The following is a 7,500-nucleotide window of genomic DNA, read 5'->3' on the forward strand; positions in this document are numbered from 1 at the left end:
CGCTGACGAAAAGAGGGGCTGCCGCGTGGAAAATCGGCAGCGCAGATTTTTCGACGAACATTCGTCAGGGGGGCACGCTGACGAAAAGAGGGGCTGCCGCGTGGAAAATCGGCAGCGCAGATTTTTCGACGAACATTCGTCAGGGGGGCACGCTGAGGAAAACAGGGGCTGCCGCGTGGAAAATCGGCAGCGCAGATTTTTCGACGAACAGGGGCTGGACCGGCCGGGCCAGGCAGGAAAATTCGTCAGGGGGGCACGCTGACGAAAAGAGGGGCTGCCGCGTGGAAAATCGGCAGCGCAGATTTTTCGAAGAACAGGGGCTGGACTGGCCGGGCCAGGCAGGAAAATTCGTCAGGGGGGCACGCTGACGAAAAGAGGGGCTGCCGCGTGGAAAATCGGCAGCGCAGATTTTTCGACGAACAGGGGCTGGACGCTGGACTGGGCCAGGCAGGAAAATTCGTCAGGGGGCACGCTGACGAAAAGAGGGGCTGCCGCGTGGAAAATCGGCAGCGCAGATTTTTCGACGAACATTCGTCAGGGGGGCACGCTGACGAAAAGAGGGGCTGCCGCGTGGAAAATCGGCAGCGCAGATTTTTCGACGAACATTCGTCAGGGGGGCACGCTGAGGAAAACAGGGGCTGCCGCGTGGAAAATCGGCAGCGCAGATTTTTCGACGAACAGGGGCTGGATGCTGGACCGGCCGGGCCAGGCAGGAAAATTCGTCAGGGGGGCACGCTGACGAAAAGAGGGGCTGCCGCGTGGAAAATCGGCAGCGCAGATTTTTCGACGAACAGGGGCTGGACTGGCCGGGCCAGGCAGGAAAATTCGTCAGGGGGGCACGCTGACGAAAAGAGGGGCTGCCGCGTGGAAAATCGGCAGCGCAGATTTTTCGACGAACAGGGGCTGGACGCTGGACTGGGCCAGGCAGGAAAATTCGTCAGGGGGGCACGCTGACGAAAAGAGGGGCTGCCGCGTGGAAAATCGGCAGCGCAGATTTTTCGACGAACATTCGTCAGGGGGGCACGCTGACGAAAAGAGGGGCTGCCGCGTGGAAAATCGGCAGCGCAGATTTTTCGACGAACATTCGTCAGGGGGGCACGCTGAGGAAAACAGGGGCTGCCGCGTGGAAAATCGGCAGCGCAGATTTTTCGACGAACAGGGGCTGGATGCTGGACCGGCCGGGCCAGGCAGGAAAATTCGTCAGGGGGGCACGCTGACGAAAAGAGGGGCTGCCGCGTGGAAAATCGGCAGCGCAGATTTTTCGACGAACAGGGGCTGGACTGGCCGGGCCAGGCAGGAAAATTCGTCAGGGGGGCACGCTGACGAAAACAGGGGCTGCCGCGTGGAAAATCGGCAGCGCAGATTTTTCGACGAACAGGGGCTGGACGCTGGACTGGGCCAGGCAGGAAAATTCGTCAGGGGGGCACGCTGACGAAAACAGGGGCTGCCGCGTGGAATGGCAGCCTACACGCAGATGCGAATTCGGCAGCGCACGATGGCTTGAGCAGGTCATGGGTTCGACTTGGCGCGATCTGAAACCTGGACGAGGGACTGTCGACGCTGGACGAGCCAGCGCGGTGGCCTGTCGTGCCCCGTTCAGGGGGGGCCTGCCGCGGAGACAGCCCTCGCGGGCTCGACAGCGCAGGCCAGCGTCCCCGACGTCGCTGGCCGCGGCAGGCGAGCTGCCGGGGTTCCCGCATTCCTACAAGAAAACGTCGTGCTTTCCACATGAAACCAATCCAGTAAAATCAGCCATATTTTTATGAGGCTGCCCACTGAATTTGGGGTCATTCCGGGCCGGTTCCTAGTTTTGCGGATTTACTCGATTTCTAATGGTAGGAAAATTAAAACAAATACTTCCCGACCTCGAAAAATTCTGGGAAAATTAATGAAGGTGGATTGGATTTTTGCCAACCTCTGTGCAAAATTTCAGCTCAAAATACCAAGAAATGAATTTTTTAGAGGGGGGGTGACAGCTGGGACCTAGTAGTGTCTCCCCCTGCCAGAGCTGCAATGACACTTATTGCTCTTTAGGGAGCCACCAGGCCGGCGCCCCTCAAAGACCACACGCGCGCGCGCGCCCGCCCGCGCTGGGCGCTGGGGCGCTGGGGCCTGAGGGCCTGGGGCCCTTGGGGGCCCTTGGGCGCTTGGGCGCGCGCGCGCGGCCCCCGCAGCCATGCCGCGCTGCGCGACGCGCGGACAGCCCCTGCTGGCTTGCTCTCTCGCCCGCGGGGGGGCTGCCTTCGGGCCCTGGCCCCCCGCGTTCTGGCCTGCCCCCTGCGTGGGAGAGGCTAGGCGCTGCAGGGGCCAGCCCGACGTCGCTGGCCGCGGCAGGCGACAGCCCGACATCGCTGGCCGCGGCAGGGGCCAGCCCGACGTCGCTGGCCGCGGCAGGCGACAGCCCGACATCGCTGGCCGCGGCAGGGGCCAGCCCGACGTCGCTGGCCGCGGCAGGCGACAGCCCCTGCTGGCTTGCTCTCTCGCCCGCGGGGGGGCTGCCTTCGGGCCCTGGCCCCCCGCGCTCTGGCCTGCCCCCCGCGTGGGAGAGGCTAGGCGCTGCAGGGGCCAGCCCGACGTCGCTGGCCGCGGCAGGCGAGCCGCCGGGGTTCCCGCATTCCTACAACAAAACGTCGTGCTTTCCACATGAAATCAATCCAGTAAAATCAGCCATATTTTTATGAGGCTGCCCACTGAATTTGGGGTCATTCCGAGCCGGTTCCTATTTTTTCCGATTTCCTCGATTTTTAATGGTAGGAAAATAAAAAAAAATACTTCCCGACCTCGAAAAATTCTGGAAAAATTAATAAAGTTGGATTGGATTTTTGCCAACCTCTGTGCAAAATTTCAGCTCAAAATACCAAGAAATGAATTTTTTAGAGGGGGGGTGACAGCTGGGACCTAGTAGTGTCTCCCCCTGCCAGAGCTTCAATGACACTTATTGCTCTTTAGGGGGGGTGCAGAGTGGCCTTGCTGCCACGATCCACTGAGATTCAGCCCCATGTCGCTCCGATTCGTCCCCCCCGAGCCCCTCCAGGGGCACGGCGTCGCGGAGGCTGGGGCGCGATCCGGCAGCGTTCCCGGGATCTCGGGACCGGACAGTCCAAGGCTTGACGGAGAAGACCGCTGGTCTGGACATTGGGGCGGTGGCAGCCATGCCACCGGCGGGAAAAATCGGCAGCGCAGATTTGTGCGGCTGGGGGTTCGTCGGGGAAAATCGGCAGCGCAGATTGTCTGACGAGCATGGGCTGGACGCTGGACTGTCCAGGCCAGGCAGGAAAAGTCGTCGAGGGGACACGCTGACGAAACAGCGCTGGTTCAGGCACGGCGGGCAGTGGTGGAATCGGCAGCGCCGATGAAATCGGCAAAGTCGGCAGAATCGGCAGCGGGTGCTGGCGATGGGTCTGGACGGGCTGGATAGTCCAAGGCTCGACGAGAAAGACTGCTGGTTTAGACACTGGGGCAGTGGCAGCCCGCGGGACAGTGTCGGCAGATTCGGCAGCGCAGATTTGTGCGGCTGCAGGTTCGTCGGGGAAAATCGGCAGCGCAGATTTTGCGACGAACATGGGCTGGGCGATGGACTGTCCAGGCCAGGCAGGAAAATTTGTCGAGGGGACACGCTGACGAAACAGCGCTGGTTCAGGCACGGCGGGCAGTGTTGGAATCGGCAGCGCCGACGAAATCGGCAAAGTCGGCAGAATCGGCAGCGCAGATTTTTCGACGAACACGGGCTGGACGGTGGACTGTCCAGGCCAGGCAGGAAAATTCATCGAGGGGACACGCTGACGAAACAGCGCTGGTTCAGACACGGTGGGCGCAGTGTTGGAATCGGCAGCGCCGAGAAAATCGGCAAAGTCGGCAGAATCGGCAGCAGGTGCTGGCGATGAGTCAGGACGGACTGGATAGTCCAAGGCTCGATGAGAAAGACCGCTGGTTTAGACACTGGGGCAGTGGCAGCCCGCGGGGCAGTGTCGGCAGATTCGGCAGCAGTGTCTGCCGATTCGGCAGCGTTGGCTTGTTGGCGCGGGGGGCCGATGCGAGTGGGGACTTGGGCAGCGGGCAGTGAAAGCAAGAGTTTCCCCGATGCTGCCGGGAAAAACGCTCCCCGGGATGGCCGGGTGAGATGACCCGGCGGCCCGCGACGGGTCATTCAATTCCATGCCCCGTCAACATAACTCCCGATGTACTGTTTGCTTTTTCGGAAGAAGAGATCCATCCCCCCATCCTCGGCCAGCCAAAAACGCTCCAATTAATGGCCGGGTGAGATGACCCGGCGGCCCGCGACGCGTCATTCAAATCACTGCCCTATCGGCTACAACTGCTGATGGGTGGGATTAGAGGCCTGCCATGGTGGTGAGGGGCGGCGAGGACCGTGAAAGCTAGAGTTTTTCAGAGGCTGCCGGGAAAAAGGCCCCTCGGGTGGCGGGGTGCGAGGACCAGGCGCGTCATTCAATTCTCTTCCCTATCAACTTGGCTCCCGTTGGCGGGATTGGAGGCCTACTGTTTGTTACAGGGCTAAAATCGTCAGGGGAAGAGCTGACGAAACAATGCTGGTTTGGATGCAGGGGGTAGTGTTGGAATCGGCAGCGCGGACAAAATCGGCAAAGTCGACAAAAAAGACTGTTGGTCTGGACATCGGGGCAGCGGCAGCCATGCCGACAGGGGGGGGAAATCGGCAGCGCAGATTTGTGCAGCTGCAGGTTCGTCGGGGAAATCGGCAGCGCAGATTTTTCGATGAACATGGGCTGGAAGATGGACTGTCCAGGCCAGGCAGGGAAATTCGTCAAGGGGACACGCTGACGAAACAGCGCTGGTTCAGGCACGGCGGGCAGTGTTGGAATCGGCAGCGCCGACGAAATCGGCAAAGTCGGCAGAATCGGCAGCGGGTGCTGGCGATGAGTCTGGACGATTTATAGTCCAGGGCTTGATGGAAAAGACTGTTGGTCCAGACAATGGGGCAGTGGCAGCGCGGATTTGTGCAGCTGCAGGTTCGTCGGGGAAAATCGGCAGCGCAGATTTTTCGACGAACAGGGGCTGGGCGCTGGACTGGCCGGGCCAGGCAGGAAAATTCGTCAGGGGGCCACGCTGACGAAAACAGGGGCTGCGGAGTGGAAAATCGGCAGCGCAGATTTTTCGACGAACAGGGGCTGGACCGGCCGGGCCAGGCAGGAAAATTCGTCAGGGGGGCACGCTGACGAAAAGAGGGGCTGCCGCGTGGAAAATCGGCAGCGCAGATTTTTCGACGAACATTCGTCAGGGGGGCACGCTGACGAAAAGAGGGGCTGCCGCGTGGAAAATCGGCAGCGCAGATTTTTCGACGAACATTCGTCAGGGGGGCACGCTGAGGAAAACAGGGGCTGCCGCGTGGAAAATCGGCAGCGCAGATTTTTCGACGAACAGGGGCTGGACCGGCCGGGCCAGGCAGGAAAATTCGTCAGGGGGGCACGCTGACGAAAAGAGGGGCTGCCGCGTGGAAAATCGGCAGCGCAGATTTTTCGACGAACAGGGGCTGGACGCTGGACTGGGCCAGGCAGGAAAATTCGTCAGGGGGGCACGCTGACGAAAACAGGGGCTGCCGCGTGGAAAATCGGCAGCGCAGATTTTTCGACGAACATTCGTCAGGGGGGCACGCTGACGAAAAGAGGGGCTGCCGCGTGGAAAATCGGCAGCGCAGATTTTTCGACGAACATTCGTCAGGGGGGCACGCTGAGGAAAACAGGGGCTGCCGCGTGGAAAATCGGCAGCGCAGATTTTTCGACGAACAGGGGCTGGACCGGCCGGGCCAGGCAGGAAAATTCGTCAGGGGGGCACGCTGACGAAAAGAGGGGCTGCCGCGTGGAAAATCGGCAGCGCAGATTTTTCGAAGAACAGGGGCTGGACTGGCCGGGCCAGGCAGGAAAATTCGTCAGGGGGGCACGCTGACGAAAAGAGGGGCTGCCGCGTGGAAAATCGGCAGCGCAGATTTTTCGACGAACAGGGGCTGGACGCTGGACTGGGCCAGGCAGGAAAATTCGTCAGGGGGCACGCTGACGAAAAGAGGGGCTGCCGCGTGGAAAATCGGCAGCGCAGATTTTTCGACGAACATTCGTCAGGGGGGCACGCTGACGAAAAGAGGGGCTGCCGCGTGGAAAATCGGCAGCGCAGATTTTTCGACGAACATTCGTCAGGGGGGCACGCTGAGGAAAACAGGGGCTGCCGCGTGGAAAATCGGCAGCGCAGATTTTTCGACGAACAGGGGCTGGATGCTGGACCGGCCGGGCCAGGCAGGAAAATTCGTCAGGGGGGCACGCTGACGAAAAGAGGGGCTGCCGCGTGGAAAATCGGCAGCGCAGATTTTTCGACGAACAGGGGCTGGACTGGCCGGGCCAGGCAGGAAAATTCGTCAGGGGGGCACGCTGACGAAAAGAGGGGCTGCCGCGTGGAAAATCGGCAGCGCAGATTTTTCGACGAACAGGGGCTGGACGCTGGACTGGGCCAGGCAGGAAAATTCGTCAGGGGGGCACGCTGACGAAAACAGGGGCTGCCGCGTGGAAAATCGGCAGCGCAGATTTTTCGACGAACATTCGTCAGGGGGGCACGCTGACGAAAAGAGGGGCTGCCGCGTGGAAAATCGGCAGCGCAGATTTTTCGACGAACATTCGTCAGGGGGGCACGCTGAGGAAAACAGGGGCTGCCGCGTGGAAAATCGGCAGCGCAGATTTTTCGACGAACAGGGGCTGGATGCTGGACCGGCCGGGCCAGGCAGGAAAATTCGTCAGGGGGGCACGCTGACGAAAAGAGGGGCTGCCGCGTGGAAAATCGGCAGCGCAGATTTTTCGACGAACAGGGGCTGGACTGGCCGGGCCAGGCAGGAAAATTCGTCAGGGGGGCACGCTGACGAAAAGAGGGGCTGCCGCGTGGAAAATCGGCAGCGCAGATTTTTCGACGAACATTCGTCAGGGGGGCACGCTGACGAAAAGAGGGGCTGCCGCGTGGAAAATCGGCAGCGCAGATTTTTCGACGAACAGGGGCTGGACTGGCCGGGCCAGGCAGGAAAATTCGTCAGGGGGGCACGCTGACGAAAAGAGGGGCTGCCGCGTGGAAAATCGGCAGCGCAGATTTTTCGACGAACAGGGGCTGGACGCTGGACTGGGCCAGGCAGGAAAATTCGTCAGGGGGGCACGCTGACGAAAAGAGGGGCTGCCGCGTGGAAAATCGGCAGCGCAGATTTTTCGACGAACAGGGGCTGGACGCTGGACTGGGCCAGGCAGGAAAATTCGTCAGGGGGGCACGCTGACGAAAACAGGGGCTGCCGCGTGGAATGGCAGCCTACACGCAGATGCGAATTCGGCAGCGCACGATGGCTTGAGCAGGTCATGGGTTCGACTTGGCGCGATCTGAAACCTGGACGAGGGACTGTCGACGCTGGACGAGCCAGCGCGGTGGCCTGTCGTGCCCCGTTCAGGGGGGGCCTGCCGCGGAGACAGCCCTCGCGGGCTCGACAGCGCAGGCCAGCGTCCCCGA

Source organism: Populus nigra, chromosome 2, assembly GCF_951802175.1.
Source record: "Populus nigra chromosome 2, ddPopNigr1.1, whole genome shotgun sequence".
Taxonomy (NCBI): Eukaryota; Viridiplantae; Streptophyta; class Magnoliopsida; order Malpighiales; family Salicaceae; genus Populus; species Populus nigra.